The 18370-nt window shown below is 46.8% G+C and overlaps 1 protein-coding gene across 5 annotated transcripts in view; it reads left to right on the top strand.

The window, feature by feature from the left end:
* Window positions 1–18370, top strand: part of KANSL1 (KAT8 regulatory NSL complex subunit 1) — a 101773-nt gene that overhangs the window by 52754 nt on the left and 30649 nt on the right. The window lies entirely within an intron of this gene.

The following is an 18370-nucleotide window of genomic DNA, read 5'->3' as shown; positions in this document are numbered from 1 at the left end:
GGACTGAAACTAAGTGGATTTTTCTGAACACTCTGAGAGACAGGTTTTGGGAGAGAACAGGCAGGACTTAAGTGTCACATCTGCTTAAGGCTGTACTGATGTCCACCTCACCCCTTGGTGACACTTGCAGTGAAGAAACTCATGTAGCCAGTTTTTTCTCACCTTTGCATAATGGTTGTTTCTGTGTTGAAGATGTAAACATGCTATAAATGATGATTGCAGAAACGCTGCAGTTAAGAATTTATTGTTTTCATGAGAATCTTTGGTTTCGAGAACTTGCTTCATTACCCTTCACATCTGATGTGAGCAAGGGGGATGCCCACAACATCGAGACCTTGTGTAAATGTCCATTCTCCATTCTCATGCGGCCTTTAGGTGGATGTTACTTTTGAAGCTAGTATCGTGGCCATCTAAATAGCAACCTGGTTAAAGAGCAACCCACTTACTCACTTTGTTGCTGATCTGCCCAACCACATACATCCGAACTGGCTCAGCGTGGCCACCTGTATTTGGCACATCCTGACTGCTCCTTTCACCGGGATGGACATGGCGCTCGTAGCTGCTGCTGGAACCACACACAGCTGCTGCGGGTGCTCAGCCAGCAAGTTGCCACCGCTGGGACATGCGACACTGAGGAACCCTTGAGAACGGGGCACCGTGGAGCGGCGGCAGGTTTCTCCTCTGCAGGCTCTCACGGCAATTCAGGGGCATCATTCAGTGAACAGCGGCGATTTGCAGTTTGGAAGGTTCACATAGGAATTCCAGCGTTTGTTAGCATCACTAGCTCTGAGCCGTGCAGTAAAGACTTCTGCGGACTTATTCAGATCCCGCTTCCTTCCCCCTCTAAGGCATGCATGCTCTCTCAGGGTTTGAATTACTCCATACTCTTTTCAGGAAAATAAATAGAGTATCTGTAAGTTTAAACATTAAGGCCTTTGTCAGCCCACAGCGAGTAGCAGAGGCCTCCTGTGGATAAAACTATGTTTGGGGGGAGGTCCTTGTTTTACAGTGCATTGAGTTGTGCTGAAGGACGGAGGCTTGACAACATTGAGACTGAAGTCCTCTGTCCAGGGGACAGGTGGAGCTCCAGCAACGAGCCTTTTCACTCCCAACCGCTTGTGCTGAGCGCGTTTTGTCCTTGTACCAAAGGGCAGTACATGCAGCCAGGGTGGAGGAGAGGATGTCGAACGACATGACTCAGTTCACAGCCCTCAGATGGCTTGCCAAGTGGAGTGTTCGGTCCTTTTCGTCTTGATCATTTCCTAGCAGATCATCCAGATTTTGTTTTTCAGCTGAAGTGCGTGCCACCTCTCATCTCTTCTGTGCCGTGCTGCTCACTGAGGGTGTACAGGACAGCCCTCACCACCTCTGCAGCCTCATGGAGGCAGGTCTGATCCTGCACTCGGCTCTGTGTTCAGTGAAATACTCCTCCTTTCTGCTGTCCCAGCTGTCCTGAACAGCTTCGCAGGCCAAAATCAAAGTTTCTCCAGCACAAAGTACATATGCTATTGGTTAGGTGCGTGTACTGCCAGTATGACCTGCTCTCCTGAACTCGCCAGCTCCCACTGAAGCTGGTGATGAATCTGTTTTATAGTTACTTAAACGGAAAAGACAGATCACAGCTCAGCAGTGACACTTCTTCCCGTGGTATGGTACTGCATCGCCCTGGTGTGTGATGAACAAAACAGCTACAAGGCACTGCCTGGCTTTGGCCTGGCTTGAAGCAGACTTTCATACTAGTTAAATCAACAATTTGTTATCGCAGAAATTGCTGGGTTTTAATTGCTGCTGGAAAACGTGTTCAGAAGATAGTAAGGGCTGAAATAGTGGTTCTTAAACTGTGCTCTGTGGGACCATGCAGAGGGACTTGCAGATTCATTAAATGAGCTTTTTGATAGAAAACTTGATAAAGGAGCCAGTAATGCCCAAGAAATTCACAGGTGTTGACAGACATCCGCTGGTGCGAAAACTGTGGCAAGCGCTAGCAGAGGGAAGTGGCATGATGTGTCAGTTTGTTGCATGCAGATGAGATGAGAAGTTCCCTGAAAACCCTTCATTAGTGGCCAGAGTTGCTCTTCTGGAAGCTTCTTTGACTTGGTCAGAGCTCGGTCCTTTCTTGGAAAGCAGAGATGCTCTTTTGTGTCTCCCATTTGATGTTTGAATCCTGTGTTTCTTCAGTCCTTTGTACGCCGGAGCATCTGCCATAAAAGCGGTTTCACGTGGCCGAACAATGCAAATTGTGCTTTTCTTCTAATGGAAATAAAACTCAGTTTTCGCAGCCTCTGAGTATGCTGCATTTTTGCCATCCTCAGCAAGCCCTCCAGGACAGCTCTGCCCAAAGCTCCTTCGTGCTTGTGCCCCCAGTTTATCTACCCCAAACCCAGCAGCTACCCCTGCATCCTTACTGGGCTCCTGGTCTCAGATTTGATCCAGTGCCGTGAAAGCTTTCTGTGTCCTTTGCTGTGGAACATAATTGCTAATTCCTTAATTTATGCCTTCTGATCTTCTGTCTCTAGTGCTGCTTGTCCACGTAGCCAGAAGCAGACGCCCTTCTCCCTGCCCATGCCACCCCAGTGCTCCGTGACTGCTTTGTGCTGTGTTTTTCTATGGCTCCAGGCAAAACTGAATATAGTGTGATTCACATTAGTCTCCTGTCGTTCTCCCTCTCTCTCTCTCCATTTCTCTCTCGACTTTTTCACACTCCTGTACTGTATAGTAGTCCTTTAGCCAGGATTATTTTATCCCATGTCTTAGATAAAGGGCTTGGAGGCCAGAAATGTATGTGTTAACTGGAAAGGGCTCTTTGGATTGAGAGAGGAAACTTCTCTTGGATCGATGCCAGAAATAGCACGTCTGCCCCTTCCCTTGACTAAACGACCTTCAGATTTAATATTGATGTGTAGCTTTATCCTCGCTCTATTTTAGACTAAAGAGGCGATCTTTGTCTGCTGGGGGACCGCGTTAGGGCATGCCTGTGTAGGTACATGTATTGCAGACTCCTCTGCGCGGTGAGCTGCAGAGGAGCAGAGCGCTGCAACTACAGAGCGAATATCTGCAGCTTTATTCAGTGGGTGTTCTCTTTTCCTAAAAGGCCTGGTGCTTCTAGTACTTTGAGCAGGGATGACCTCCCTGTGCTTCAAGCCAGAAAAATATATTTTCATTTTTCCCACAACTCTGAAGCAACTCAGATTGAAGGCTTGGAAATCGGAGCAAGCCCATGAGTGAGTGGGCATGAGATGCGATTGCACACACGTGGATTGCTCCCTCTGTCTCCTGCAGTACAGCTCTCCCGGATGGGGTTGGGAAGCAGATTGCCTCTTGCTTCTCCCCTGGAAGGCAGGGACCTTGGGGAGCCTTGTGACTGCACCTGATGGGTGAATTCATACCACTGATGCTGTTAGGCATCAATGCTGCGTCTGTTTGCTGTTTCAATGTTCCCTAAAATCCATTAGTTCGCCCTTACTCCCTGCCCACCCCAGCCCATTTCGGCCGTGTTTGGCATTCATGATAACTTCTGCTTTGGCTGGAAATCCTTCTTGGCTTCTACCTATATTGTCCTAATGTCACTACATGGTCCAAACAAATGGTTTTTTTCTTGACTTCTACCTCTGTGTGAGTTTAAACACCTGCTTGCTCTAATGAGCTGTGAGGAAGACTGGAAAAGAACTTTTTTAAAAGAGGCTTTTGTGAAAAGGGTTTAGGGCTTTTGTGCTTCAGGTACTGAGCAGAGCTTAATTTTGTGATGCCCAGAGCTGTATTTATGAACACAAACTTCATGTTGGAATTCTGCATTTTGAGATGTGTGTTTGCAAAGCGCTCGCCTTTTCCTCCCAGGACATTAAAGAGCAGATAGGGAGGGTGAGGTCATCTCAGTAGTGCAGAAATTTCCCAGGCCTAGAGAAGAAGCCTGCTTCAGTGTAATCACTTATCCTGAAGTTTCATTTTGATCTTGGGCTGCAAAACCTGTGGAGTTAAACAAAAACACCCCCTCCCTATGATCCATGACAAAACACCCTTTGACCTCGGGTCTTAACGGCTGCATAATAAAAAGTGAAGAGACTGAAGCTGCATTTTCATTCCTGGAAAGATTGGAGTATCCAGTGCTATTCACTCCTTCTGTCTGTCAGTACTTACTAGGTGCAGTGGATGGGGGAGAAGAGGAAGACTCTGTATCTCCTGCAAGCTAAACCAAGAAGAAAATGAAAGCATGTTTTATTTGTTGGACTGCTCACTTCAGTCCTGCATGGATTGATGGGGATCAGAAGTTGCTTAGTTGAAAATAGTTTGGGCAGATGTCTGCATCCCCTGTTAGTCTATAGTGAGTCCTTACCAGCTCCATTGCTGGGAAGTTTGGTAAGTACTGAAGGAGTAGTCATCTTCTCTTGCAAGGAGAGGTGGGGCATGGGGATCCAAGGAGTTCTCCGCTTAAAGATTAATGACAGTTTTTTCTTGGGTATTTCATTGTGAGATTGTTGTGCTGGTGCTGCCCGAGTGGAAAGCTTTGCAACACTGAGATGACTGTATTCGCGCTTGTTTAGATCAAGTTGAGGGCAGCACGATCAGGAAACTGCCTTTGCTGATGCTCTTCTCTTTATGGTGTGAGCTGGAAGGTTTTAACGTCCTGGAGAATAATTCCATAAATTCTGCCTTCAGTAAACTCTTCTGAACAATGAAAAGCATGTCCCAAATAAGTCCTGTTCTGACACGGTGTTGTATTAATGCTGTTCACCAACTGGAGCTCTGAGCTGCTGTCCTCGCACTGGCAATAATTTAACATAGTTTCTGTATTATGGAATATTGATTTACTGTGGAGCATAAAAATGTGCAGTACTCAGCAGAAGGGCCTCACCAATTGTTATGCTCCAGGAACACTGCTGCTCAGGAATGTGAAATAAATTTTCCCTTTTAACAATAGATCCTGATTTGCATAGTCTCTATTCTTGTTTCCCCAGGGATTGTGCCACTAATGGTCTATAGTGAGTGCTCCCCCACTTTGACACCAAACTACTTTATTTGCACACATACAAAGGGCTTTGCTGTTGAACAAGTGTAATAACTTTTCAAACGGTTTACTCTGTGCTGTAATTGTCTCCTCTCTGTTGTGCACTTACTTTGTTTGAAGAATTTAAGACACTGAACACCCTCTTCCTTCTCTTCTTTCATGTTTTAGCTGCATTAATTTCAGGGAAGCTTGGTTTACAGCAATCCAAAAAAGTCAAATCGTACTGTGCTGCGAAGTGTGAGGTAGTATCTTGTTGCTGGTTGAAGGAGACCAGGAGCTGGGAAGTGGCTTGTTTGCTCAAGCATACCTTCTTGGAAAATGCTGACTGCTGCTGCAAGCCCTGGTTGTCCCAGCCCTTGAGGTGTTTTTTGACTGAGGTTGTCCCAGCAGCTTTTATTTATTTTTATAGTGTTTCCTAGAGAGGATGCTGGTTTTCTGCAGGGATGTGTCAGGGGATGCTTGGCTTGTGGTCTTTGCCAGTACGTCCGCCGGCATGTGCTTCTCTGGTGCTTTGGCAGCAAGCAGAGTTTTAGGATGGAATTGCAATGTGTGCAATTTGTCAAGTATTTCAGGACCACTTATTTTAAAGAAATTCAAGAAAATGGCTTGTAGATGTTGCTGGTTGTGCTCATGATGCATTAGTGAAGATGATAAAACCAGCCTCTGTTATCATGTACTGTGTCCTCCTCTTAGTGAACAGGAGTCACTGGTTCCTAGCTACTGAGTTTGCCAAAGGAAGGTTGTAAATCTCTTGATGAAATCCCACCTTTAATGTGAAGAGGAAAAAAAAAATGAAGAGCAAAATTTCCATTGGCTTAGTGCTTCTGCCACTTGCTGCTTTCTAATGGAAGTATAACTTCTAATGAAAAATATGGGTCTGAGAAAGGTAATGATTGTACTGTCCTGTGCAACCCAGACCTGTTAGGAAGCTGTTGTGAGCAAAATTATAATATTGATAAAGGGCCTTACTTGACAAAAAGGAGGATATGTTCCTGGAAGAAGTTGGTTGTGAGCTTAAGCAGTCCTGTTTTAGGCATTTTGGGGGGAAAGGTGGGTATCTTGGTACCTAGTTCGTATTGTTGATGATGGCATTAATCAGAGCTTTAAGGGAAAAATTCCCAATGAACTGAAAGCGCATTGCAGTTGGAGCAAACTTTGTTGTTCAGTTACAAACACCTTTCATGCATGGTATAGCCTTATCTTCTTGTTCCTGGATTTAGCTGCAGGGGGTAACAAACTGCCTTGCATTTTCTGGTACGATGATGATCAGGCAAATTCTACGCACTGGCAATATTAGCTATTCTGCTGGCTGCTGTGCCTGCATAGTTGCTTGTGAGCATGTGGAGAACTATATTGAAAAAGTGGTCCAATAAATTCTCTTATAAACGTGGTATTTTTCAGCTGGCTGCTCTGCTGTGCATCTGGAGAGTCGGTTTTCCTGGCATAACAACCAGCTCTTCGTGTCCACGCTCTTCTGATTCCCACCTCCTGTCCCCAGCTTGCTCCCGTACCTTCCCCTTCTCTCCCTACACCTTGCTCCGTAGTTCGTGGGTGCCAAAACAGGATTCCAGTACGGGACAAAGTACTTGCATTGGTGTAACTGAAAGAATAAAATCAGAATTTTAGGCTATTGTCACAGAACAATTGTTGCTGCTAAGGGCTGAAGAGCAGCTAAAGCTTGGAATGGCTGTTTTTCAGACAGTCAGCTGAATAAATGCTTGGGGCATTACATAAATGTCATAGCGTAAAGATCTGGGGCACTTGGATTTGAAATATCGCAAAAGTTCAGACCTAGCCCTGGCAACCAGCATAAAGAATTTCAGAAAAGATCTTAAAAGCGTTCAGGAAACTAAGAAAGAAAAAAAATATCTAAACTCCAGTTCTGAGTCTGAGCAAAGCCTTCTGCTGGGCCGTGCTATTTTGCTTCTCACTGATCAATGTGCTGGCCAAATTTATGTCTTGGTCATGAACTCAACAGAAAGTGAAATCGTAAGGGTATGATGGTCATTTTGTTGAAATCTCTTTATAGCAAATGGGTACACCACGTCACAGAGCCCTTACGATTAGGGATCTTTCTGGCCTTCATGGAGAATTAGGACTTTTTTCTTCTTTTAAACAGGTGACACTTTGAGATAGCTGAAGAAGTTAAGGAAGACTGGGGGATAGCGATATGGCAGCAGAGGAGAGCAAGAGCTTCATGGGAACAGGGTGAAGTGAGCTTTTTGGGAGCAGAGGGCTGGAGCTGCATCTACGTATGCATGTTGGCTTGGGGAGTTGAGCACTTTGGGAGGATCCTCTCTGCAGTAGTCTTTGGGAATGAATGAGATGGAGGTGCTAAGAGGAACACAAGTAAGGTGGCACAATGTTTTGCCTTAAAAGCTTATGAAAAACAATAATGAAACAAAAAACCCAAACCAAGAAAAGCGTGGAGCGCTCTCCAGCGCTGAAATGGTGGTTTCTAGTCTACGTATTTCCCCCTCACACTTCCATACCCCTGCAGATTCACCCATTAATGGAAGAAAGCTGAGTGGAGGTTGACAAGCTAGAAAGTGCACATTTTTCATCTACACAGTGCTTACAAGAGACTACTACTGAAGATCAGCACTGAGCCATTGGTGGCCTCTGCCTTGACTTCCTTGCCCAGTAAGAGCAACTGCAGCTTTTGCTGCAGGTCAGCTGAGTCAGAGGAAGGCAGGTTCTGAAAAATGGTAGGAAGGTGCCTAAATGCCTGTCTTACTAGGCAGCTGTGGCACAGTCCAAACCAGTGCGGGGTCTGCTGTGCAAGGATTTTCTTGCTGGGCAGGACCGAGCGGAGATGGGAAGCTCTGCCAGGAAAGCATTAAATACATCACCCCTTATCGCTTACCACTCTCTACCAGTTGTCTTAGTGACTGGCTCCCGTGTCCTTGTTTGGAAAGTGTCCTCTTTGTGTCACCATGTTGTGAGTACATAAGTCGTGCTGTCAGGTTGGCACAGGGGACAGGAGTGTATTTCCGTCCCTTGGGATTCATTCCCTGGGACTTGTTCGGATACCCGCTGGCACGGAGTTGAGCCCAGCCGTGGCTTGGTTCCTGTTGGCTTGGCCGTAGGTGAGATGGGCACAACGGAGGGAAGCGCAGCGGAGCTGCTGTTGTGTGGACAAAACATACTAACATCATGTCCAGACCCTGCTTGGGAGCTGGTGTCCACACCACCCACAGATCCTTTTGTTGATGGCCTTAATGAGTGTTTTAGGGTCACCATCCAAACAGAAGACATTTATTGCATCCTTCCAATTCTTAAACCCAAAACCTAATAAAGGATCCACTGAATCTTTTTGAAAGGCCATTCTCCCATTTCCAGGCTTTGGTGAAAGCTACTGCGTGTTCCTCTCGAGGTTCGTGGGTTTCTGTTGGGATTGTGGATGGGACTGAGAAAGGGCCAGCACAGACAAGGCGAGTGACTCAGCATCACCGACATGTCGTGAGTCACCGCTGCTGTGCACCACCGTGCTGCCGGCTCGCCACTGCAGGATCCAAAACCGGGAGGTGGTGGGGTCCCAGTTGTTACACATCGGGATGAAACGTTCTATAATCGGCACATGAGCCAATGTGCTTCATGTAATGCCCAGGGTGGCATGGCGTTTCATCTTTGGATGATAGTGTTCTTGAACTGCTCTGGTTTTGGATGTTAACTCCATTTCTGCAACACAGCCAGACCCTGAGCACAGGGGTGCGTGAGAACTAAAGTTACAAGTTTCTGCAGGTGATGCAGGTGGTGTTTCACCAGCCAGCAGTGTTGCTCTGAGCTAAAAACAGGAGGTAAATGAAGTGATGATTTTCAGTTTACTGATGAGAAATTGAGTACAGTTTGTTTGTTCCATGTGTCTGTGTGTATCTCCGTAGAATTTGCTGGCTTGTTCCCTGCCTGCTTGCTGGGATTCCTCTTATGTGGCATATATTATTTTTCAAAGTATTACATTTAAGGGAAGGATAGTTTAGTAGGGTGGCTTGTTTTTACTTCCTTTTCTGAGAACACTTTCTGAAACCATTTGCATTTCAGAAGTGTAAATCTTGTTAAGATAAGCCTGATACTGAGGTATGTAGATGATGATGATGTTCAGCAACATAAATAATCCCCTGACATTTTATTTCAGGGGAAAACTTCTTTCTCAAAGAGTGGATTCAAGTATATTTTTGTTATGCAGTTTCTGAAGTAGTTAAAATTGTCCTGAATCACAGTAAAATCTGTTAGTGGGCAGGAAGGGCTGTGAAGGTGGTTTGGTAGCTTTGGTTTTCTCCGTGCAATGAGCAGGTTGTGCGGGTAGATGTCCCGTGTCTGTCTTGTCCCCATCCTGTCCAGGTGTCCTGTCCCATCCCATCTGTCCCTGCCCGCACATCTACCCCCCTCCCCCCCCCCCCCCCCCCCAATTGTTTCACTTTGGTATTTTTAATTTCCCTCTTTGTTTCTCCTTCTGTAGGTCTGTGTGTGGATTGAGTTTTGTACCCATCCAAGGGTTTTCTTGGGTCCTTGGGCCGCACTTACCTTCTGCTAGGAAGGGATTTGGGGATATTTAGGGGAGAGAAACTGCCATGAGAGTGTGGCCTGGGGCAAAGGCTTTGGCTGCAGCAGTAAGAAGGGAGAAAGCAAGAAATGAACTCTAGTATGGAGGATTGCCTTGTGTTGAGGGGCTGCTGGGACCCATGGTTCTACACCGGTGTTGAGCCGTGGGCTAGACACTGATTCTGCAACTGGAGTGTTAGAAATTTGGATTCTGCTGTACGCACTTGCCACAGGCTGTGCGGTCTCGTCCTGCCATAATTTCTATGCAGGAGTTCAGGCATCTTTTAGTGGCTGGCTGGGCCAATTTTTTTTTTTTCTTCTTTTTTTTTTTTTTTTTAATAGAAATGAACTAGAGATGCCAAAACAAACCTTTCATATCCTGATCCGAGTGATGGCTGCTCTGTAGACAAAGCATTGCATGCTGTGGCCGGTGGAGTGGTTTGGATGGTTCCCTATCATCAAAAAGGAGGGCAGTTGTGATCTGCTTTATTTGAATGCAAATTATGCACGGCCCCTGGGTTGCTGGCAGCCAGCCAGTGCTGCCCTCTCTCTTGGGCAGAAGCCTGGCATCCTTGCTTAGTCCTGCTCCTCAGCAAAATGCCTTAGGATTTGTGCTCACAAATTTCCCCCGAGCAGTGGGGGTTTTTCAGTGAGGAACAGTGGAAATAACTCTTTACTCCCAGCCTCTAGAGGTCTTCATTTTTTCTGAATACGGGAATGAATGAACTGAGTTGAGGTTTGAACTAGATTTAGATTAGTGCCGAGCACATGCTGTGAATAGAAGAGCCCTTCAGAAGCTGATGTTTCTGTCCACAGGGTGGGGGCGGGTGTTCAGCTGAACAAATTGTTCACTTTGGCTTCTTCGCAGGCAGAAATGTTATGATCGGCTAATGAGATTGTTCTTGAGCCTTGTGGGGTTTTCTCTTCCTGCTTTGGAGCTGTCATGCAAGTGTATTTGGCAGATTTTAACTCTTGCTCCACCCATAGATCTGGTTTTGCACTGGTCTTAAAAAGAAAGTATAAAAGCTTGGTGGTCTGTTGTAGACGGTTAGAGCAGAGGAATGAATTTTAAGACTATATGGGGACAGGAGCAAACTAGAAAAATAGCAGCTGAGTCGGGTGCAAATCTCTTTCTTCTTTTAGTGAGGCACAATTAAAGATCATGAGAGCAATTGAAAAAGTTGCAAAGTAGTTGCAAATTTGAAAAGTAGTGCTTGGGGGATGAAGCTTAGAATATTGTTGTCAGAATTGTGTATGTGAGCAGAGCACATGGCTTTTTACTTGGGCTTGTCCTGGGTTCCCAGGGTGTGTAAGCCTTGTAAATGCTGTGCCTAGCATGGACTCTGAAAGCGAGTATCCTGATGTTTTACTTTATTTTCAGGACTGGCATTTGAGCCCCTCAGAAGATGAGCAGAGAAAGGGAATGGGGGACTTTTTTTAACCTGGTTTTAATGCTAATGTTTTTCAGTTTCTGGTGAATCAACAGGAGTTGATTTAACCGTAAGATGTCTCTTGGCATCCCGCTATTGTTCAGGAGTAGGCATTGCACCAGTATGGACATGAAGCATTGCATCGCATTCGTACTACTAAACTTTGCCCTGGGGCTGCTGCCTTGTGGTAGGTAATGCAAGGAAAGCAGGCAGAATTAATATGGACGATTTGCCCTTTAATAGAGTTGACAGCTGAATGTCATAAACTGTCGTATTTGAAACCGCTTTTGTGGTCTGTTGGCAGGTTTTGTCCCTGCTGAAAATCCCAGGTGGAAATGGGAACTCAGCTCTGGTGTGCACTGTTTTTGTTTGCTGTAGCTGGCAGCAAGATTCCTCTTCTAGTTAAGAACAGTGAATTGCATCAAGTGCTGGTACTTGGGCAGCTCTCAGGAAGGCACGAAGTGCACCTCTGAGCATTTTGGCAGTGGTGGGACGTGTTGAGTACAGAGCTGGGAAGAGGAAGGCAGCTTGTGCAGAGATTTTGGAGCAGAATCAAAATTCGGGATGGGACTGTGGCTTCCTGCAGTTGCAAATTGGCTGGCATAGTCTGAGAGATGTGTGTAACTGATGATGAGATCATGCACGTGTATTTTTTCTTGGTTCCTCAGGGAGAGGACAAGTGCATGAAGGGCCATATGAGGCCAAAAGCAGGTTGTTACCAATCCAGAGCCAACCAGCTGGGATGTTAGGAGCAGTTCATGGCAAACCAGTAGCACCCAGCCTGTTTTTCTGACAAACCCCCCGACAGAGCCAAAACCTGGTAGACCCACAAGGGATGAATGTGGACAGCATCTCCAGAGCAATCCCAGGTTTTTGGTGTGGGCCATGCCTTTGGTGGGAAAGGATGTGGTGTGCTGGGGTGGGACTCTAGCAAGTCAACATGGGGGGTGGGATCAGACAACCCAAGAAAAGGAGAATTTGGCTGTATAGCACAAGAGTGTTTCAAGGTGGAGACCTCCATGAAGAACCAGCTCCGTGCAGACAGTCTTGCAGAGGAAGCTCCATGGGATATTGTTCTAGAATCTCCACTCCCTTCCTTCTCCCTCAGATAGTGAAATGTTGACCCAGCTGTGTCTTGGCTGGGTGTTAGAGACTAAATCCTTCTCCCCACAGCACGGCACATTCAGGATTGTCAAAGTGGAGCCCCAGTTGTGGGTCATCTGGCAAACATCTCCTGATTCCCAGTACTGAAGCCTCATTTGGTGGACAAATACTTAATTGTCTTATTCAAGAAATGTCCTATACTGTACCTCTTGGGGTCTGTCCTAATGCCATGGTGAGCCTCCTACGTGAAATCACCTAACACCTTTCCAGCTTGCCTCTGGCAGGTGAGAGAGGCTGAGGTTGTGTGTCTTTCGGGGGAAGGTCTTGAAATCTGGGGCTTTGGACTAGACCTGGTGATCTTTGGTGATTTCTTCCATCGAAAGTTGCATCAGAAGGGGGAGAGTAAATAGAGAGCGGCCTCTGTGTTGGTAGGTGACTGCATTTCAGGGGACAGAGAAGCCCCTGGGGATAGGCCAGTACATAGTGGAGGAGGGGAACCATATGGAAAGTGCCTGGAAAGCTGCAGCTTACTGCCTCGTGTTGCGGCATTAATCTGTATCTGCACTGGAAGGGAGAGGCCGGCAGTGTCACGGCCGAGGACTTCCAGATCTGCTGCGTGCCCCCGGGGTGTGCCGGCTCCCCTGCCCTCTGCCCGGCATGGAGGCAGGGCAGCTGTGGTGCAGCAGAGCCGGCAGCGCCGTGCAGCTCACCATGGGCTCGTGCTTCGTTGCCGAAAGCGTTTTCTGGTTCACTGTGAATCTCTCCCATTGCTATTTCACCGTGCAGGCTGCTTGGCTGTGTGAAAAGTTTTTCAGTGTTCCTGTGTGTCGCATTTCTGTCTCTTCCTGGCATCAACTCTTTCTTTCAGCGCGACCTGTTATTCCTCATTTAACATCAAGATGATTTGGGTTTGCTGAAGTGCACTGGGTGGCAGAAACAATCTCAATCCAGACCCCTGCGGCTGTTTCTCATTCATTATTGCTGACTCCTAGAAGTGGTTCTGATGCATAGTTCCCCTCCAGCCTGTAACTTTCCAATCTGAAATCTTTTAACTTCATTTTTTTGTACTGCTCCGTGTCATTATCAGGATGGTTTAGCAGCAGCTGGTGGATCTGCTCTGTTCACTTTGCAGCTGGGCCTTTAGTAGGGCAGTCTCCCGGTGAAAAATAATTCTGCTAATCTCTAATTCCCTCAGTTTGTTGGTGCCATCTCTGTCCACCCTGTTGGCATTCAGCTGTATGGAGTCAGCAGAAAGCAAGACAGACTGACGGCCGGCAAGGGCTTCTCACTACCAATCACTTGGTAGAGGGAGGCAACGCAGCTTCTCTGAGGTCCAGAAGAAGCAAAATAAACATGTGTCTGGTAAGACTTGCTGGTACAAAACCAGCCAGCAGCAGGGAACTCTAATGGGCCGGAATTTTCTCTAAGGCAATATGTAAAACCTGCTCGTGGGAGGAGGGCACGGGTGTGCTGTTCCCTGGAAGTGGAAGTGACAGCTTTGACTTGATTTTTATGCATTGGCTTGGTTTAAGCACGTATCATAGTTGGAGGTTGCATTAGGGAGGTCTTATCTATATGGAACTTGTACAGCTTTTACAGCACCATGGCTGCTGAGATGGCTGAACGGGGTGTAGCACGGGTCGTACCGATGAAAATGCATGGACCGAGGTGTTGCCGTGTTCATTGGCAGGCCTGTATTTATATTGCTTACTTAAAAAAAAATAATAAAATGAGAGCACACGCCCCTTTCTGAAATAGCTGAAGCCAAGCTCTGTGGTGCGTGGGGCTGGCTGCCCTGCCCCTTGTGGCTCGCTGGCCCAGCGGGAATGAGTCACCTTTCTGTCCCGTTGGCTCGTCCGCCTTTGAAACGGGGACACTGCTGCCTGGCAGGAGCACCTGGCTGGTGGGTTTTGTTTTCTGGAGTTGACTTTGCCATTTAGGATAACTGATTTTAACCCACAATTGCCTGTTTTTTACTTGGGGAAGGACTGGAGCCCATCCCCAACCCAGCCCTTGGGCTGATGTAACACAGGATTTATTTTTTTTCCCCCCTGCCCTTCTGCAGGCTCATGAAACTAACCGCTGTTTTCTAGGAAGAAGTGTTTACCTCTGAGAATTTGTCATGTTGATAAAGTTTCTTCCTGTAGTTTCCTAAAGGCTGTGTGTTTCTGCTGGAGAGGCGGGCACAGTACAGCATGTGTGGGAGCCTGGCACCATGGGGCAGGAGCTGTTGGCACTGGTTTGAGGCTGCAGCCATAAAGGGCAGGACTTAAGGTCTTCTGCCACGGATGGGGAGAGGGATCCCGTTCTTCCCTCACCCCCTTCCCATGAAGCCCTGCAGCCTCCCACGGTATTTATAACCCCGTGGGCTGAGCTTGGCTCGTCTCCCTGCTTGTTCTTCCTCCTCCATCCCAGCCCTCTTGGGCACCTTCCGGGCATGTGCGGGTTTCCTCCGCGCGAGGAGACGTAAGGCTGCTAACTCTGCGCGCGCGCACTATTTGCAATAAGCACCATCTGCTTAAGTTTGCAGGACGCTGTCCTTGTCGGTCAAGCTGAGTGCCACGCCAGCTGGGTGCACGCAGGCGAGGGGCGGCTGTCGCTCCCGTCGCGTCCTCTGCTGTGGGTGCTCGCCTGCGCACGCCAGTGCCTGCAGAAGGGGAACGAGCCTACCTGGGAAATTGTTTTTTAAAAAGGATCAGGCTCCTAAATAATTCATTTTCTGTGCTCTTTCCTGAGCTTACCCTCCTGTCCCAGCTGGAGGGGCTGTCCTGCCCGTGTAACAGCAGCAGGGTGAACGGTTTCCCTTGGAGGATGCAGGATTTAACCGCTTTGCTGCTGGTCATGTTACTCCCTGTGCCAGCTTTGCCTCTTGAAGCACAAGACCACTCTCGGGACAAGCCATGCAGCGCGCTTTCAGCAACACTGCTCTCAGCAGCCATCTGGCCATCCCTTCAGTCTTCTTGTTCAGCTTAATCCAAAACGCATTTTGGGCGAGTGCAATAAACTCCTTTATTAATCATCATGTTAAAGTCCCTAATGTTTAGAAAGAAAGGAAGTGGGTTTCCCTCCCCCCAGAGCAGGGTGTCTGGTTGAGGTTTCAGGTGACTGCTGGTGGTGACTGCAGCGACTTCAGATCCTGTATTTTGTGCGTGGTTGCTACTTTCTAGTGCTAGTCAAGAAGATAATTGATCTTGCAAAATACTTGTATAGAGATTAAAGTTAAAGAAGCTACATGGCTTGTTATCCAAAGCTGATCTACATGAGGAAAAAACATATATGTTGCTGACAGCAGGTCGCAGCAAAGGGTGTAATTGAACAGGCTCTGAAAAAGGCTTAATTCTAAATATAGAGGACCACACTACGCTCAATACTGTTTTGGAAAGTGTGGCTGAGCCATCATTATGTATCTTCCCCTCCTCCACCTATGCCGCAGGGTGTCAGAGGATGAAGTGTACGTTACTGTGTTTCGCTTTCTTGGTTTATTTTTGGTTTAAATCCAGTGGGTTTTCTGGGGTAGGATGTGTCCTGATTTTAAGGTAAAGAGCAGGTCTGCTGCTGCTTACGCTGCCATGTCACTTAGGAATCTAAATGGGCGTAAGGTGTTTTTTATAGTTAATGTCAGTTTCTGTGTAATCTGAGCAAAAGAATGAGATGTACTTAATGGAGCAGGCCAGTATTGTTCTAGCAGGTATAGGTGCTTTATAATGTTGTAGAGGCAAGCAAGGGAGCTGGCAGTTTGGAGGTGCTCTCAGCATGTTATGATATTTCTAAAAACAATTCCCAGTGCTACGTGGATCGCCAGAGAGCAAACTGAAGCCTGCTGAGATCTGTCTTGGAGTCCTAAACTTTCTAGGGATCTGGATAGTCTATTGCATCCACAGATGCTGAAGATGCCATAAAAGCAGACACAGCCATTGCAAGGGTCTTTCCTGGTTTTAAGCTATAAAAACGATGAACTCTTCTCCAGTAAAATTGTTCTTAGCTTCTGAAATGAGAGTATGGTAGAATTTCACTGAAATTTGGCTGGCAGAGAAGTAATGTGTTCTGGAAAGTCCTGGGGGAAACTGCAACGTGAAAACGCTGTCAATCTTGTGGGTGATTGAGTCAGAGCAGCACCGCTTTTCCACTGATGCTCAGAGAAACGTCTCTGTGAGATAAGGGAGTTCTGCTACCCAAACACTGCTTTTCTGCCATCCGGTGTCGTGGAGGGGATTTTGTGCCATTTAGGCTCAGACTGGAGATCCCTTGTGGGGAGGAGGGACCATAAAGCTTGCAAGGCGTTATCCTTCTTGGAACAGAGTGCAGCATGACTGGACCGGAGATCTGGATTAGAGCTGCATGATCGGGTGATGCTGGGGTGGTGTTGGCAACTGCTCAGCCCATTGTAAACCAGATTAACCCTGTGGTCACTCTGCCTTGCTGGTAGGGTATGTCAGACCTTTACCCGGGCTCGGTGCTCAGCTGCCTTTTGTCTTGGGCTCTGCTGACTGTATCCTGAGTGTAACTGATGGAGGATTAAGAGCTGGTCTTGCTGTGGCATCCATCTATAATAAATATGAAAATTTCCACCAAACATAAGATCAGTGTTGATCAAAGTAGAGCAGGCACTTTACACGGGGAAATATTTCAGAGAGAAGGATGTAAGCTCCTAAAGGTGCTTTGAAAATGGTCTTGGAGAGGGCTGTAGGCAGCAGATACAATTGCCCATTTCGGTGGAAATCTGGCCTCATCTAAATTGGCACTGAAGCGATGTCGCCCACGCAGCCGGGATGTCCAGCAATAATATGGAGAACGTGTCTTGTTCTAAATTTGTGGGTTTCGCTTGCAGTTTGAAGGAACCAACTCCTCCTTTTCAGGGTATTTCTATTAGCTGATTTGAAACTTGTAATAACCCTGGTGCATTTTTTTGGTTTTGGTTTTTTTTAGGCAAGTGCATTTGGTAGCAGTACGCCTAAATAAGGGCAGATGCATAGGAGGTGTAGATTTTTCTAAGAACTTGATTATTGCTGTTGCTTACCATCTCTGCAGCTGGGGGTGCTTCAGTAGTAAATCTCATTTACCATGTGCTGCTTTTGCTATAATGGCTGGTTTCAGCTTTGAAACGGGTTAATCTCAGCAGAAGACTTATTGGTTAGATTTTGGAAGAAAAATCTGGACATTGCGGTGGTTCCCGTGCCCTGTGTGCTCTTGCTGGGTTAAAAAATGCTACAGAAGGAGGGGGAGGTAGACAAAGGGAATTATTTTGTGATTAATTTCTTAATTGCCAAACATGCAGATGTGGCAAAGGTTTTGTGCAGTGGCACTGGATTTGTGCATGCACTTTCTGCTGATGCTTTGTTTCTGCACCATGTTGTGGTTTTTCTTCCTTTCTGGGTAGCCGTAATATTTATCCACCGGAATCAGGATGCTTAGGGTATATTTTTGTAGTATTATGGCTTTTAATGTGGAAGAGCGAAGCTGTGGATTCATACGTACCTTACTGTCTTTGTGTTCCTTTCTGCCCTGCAGTGTGGTAGTAGAGAGTAAGGGTGTTTTTGTAACAGTTGACTGTAAAATGCAATGGTGTAGTCCATGCACTAGTGAAAGCATGTTTACGCTCCTGCAGAACCGTACTTTGTGTTCGCAGCAGAGATAAAGAAGGTAGGAAATCAGTCAAGAGTTGCAAAGTGTGTGGGTTCCCCCATGCACCCACATGTGCTCGCCTTCTCTCGCATTGCGCCTCTGAGCCTCGGAGGAGTTGTTCACTTGGTAATTTTCTGATGTTTTTTCCTGGTTTTGTTTGCTCAGTCGAGCCATCAGATGCAGAAATCAAGTTTACTGTTGCCCGCTTTCCTTTGCAACACCTCGTTGCAGGGGAGCAGCTTGTGCAAGGTGCTGTTAGCAGTGTTGCTTGTCTCCAAACAGTGGTTACTCTTAAAACCGAATGATGGTGTGTTGTGAAACTTGCCACTGAGTTTTAATTGTGGCCATGTGGTATGCGCTGGTTCAGGCGTATTTTGTGACTGATGACAAAGGTCTTTTTTTAAAGAGGCTGTGTCGAGGAAGGGAGGGCAGATGGGTTTTGTTTTCTCCAAGACTTGGAAAAGTGGATCTGGCAGATGTGGCCAGGTAGGACTGGAGCTGCTGGTTCAGCTAAGCATGGAATAAAATCTTAACGCTTGCATAGGCAGGACTTCAATCACTGGGTACCAAAAGTTGTTTTAATATTGCTCTGTGGAGGCATGGCTTTTATAGCACGTCTGTAGTTTGGTTGGTAATTATTAGCAGTGGCTAGATGGTATCAGTCATGCCA

Source organism: Aquila chrysaetos, chromosome 8 (assembly GCF_900496995.4).
Source record: "Aquila chrysaetos chrysaetos chromosome 8, bAquChr1.4, whole genome shotgun sequence".
Classification (NCBI taxonomy): domain Eukaryota; kingdom Metazoa; phylum Chordata; class Aves; order Accipitriformes; family Accipitridae; genus Aquila; species Aquila chrysaetos.
This window is presented reverse-complemented; position numbering and strand designations above follow the sequence as displayed.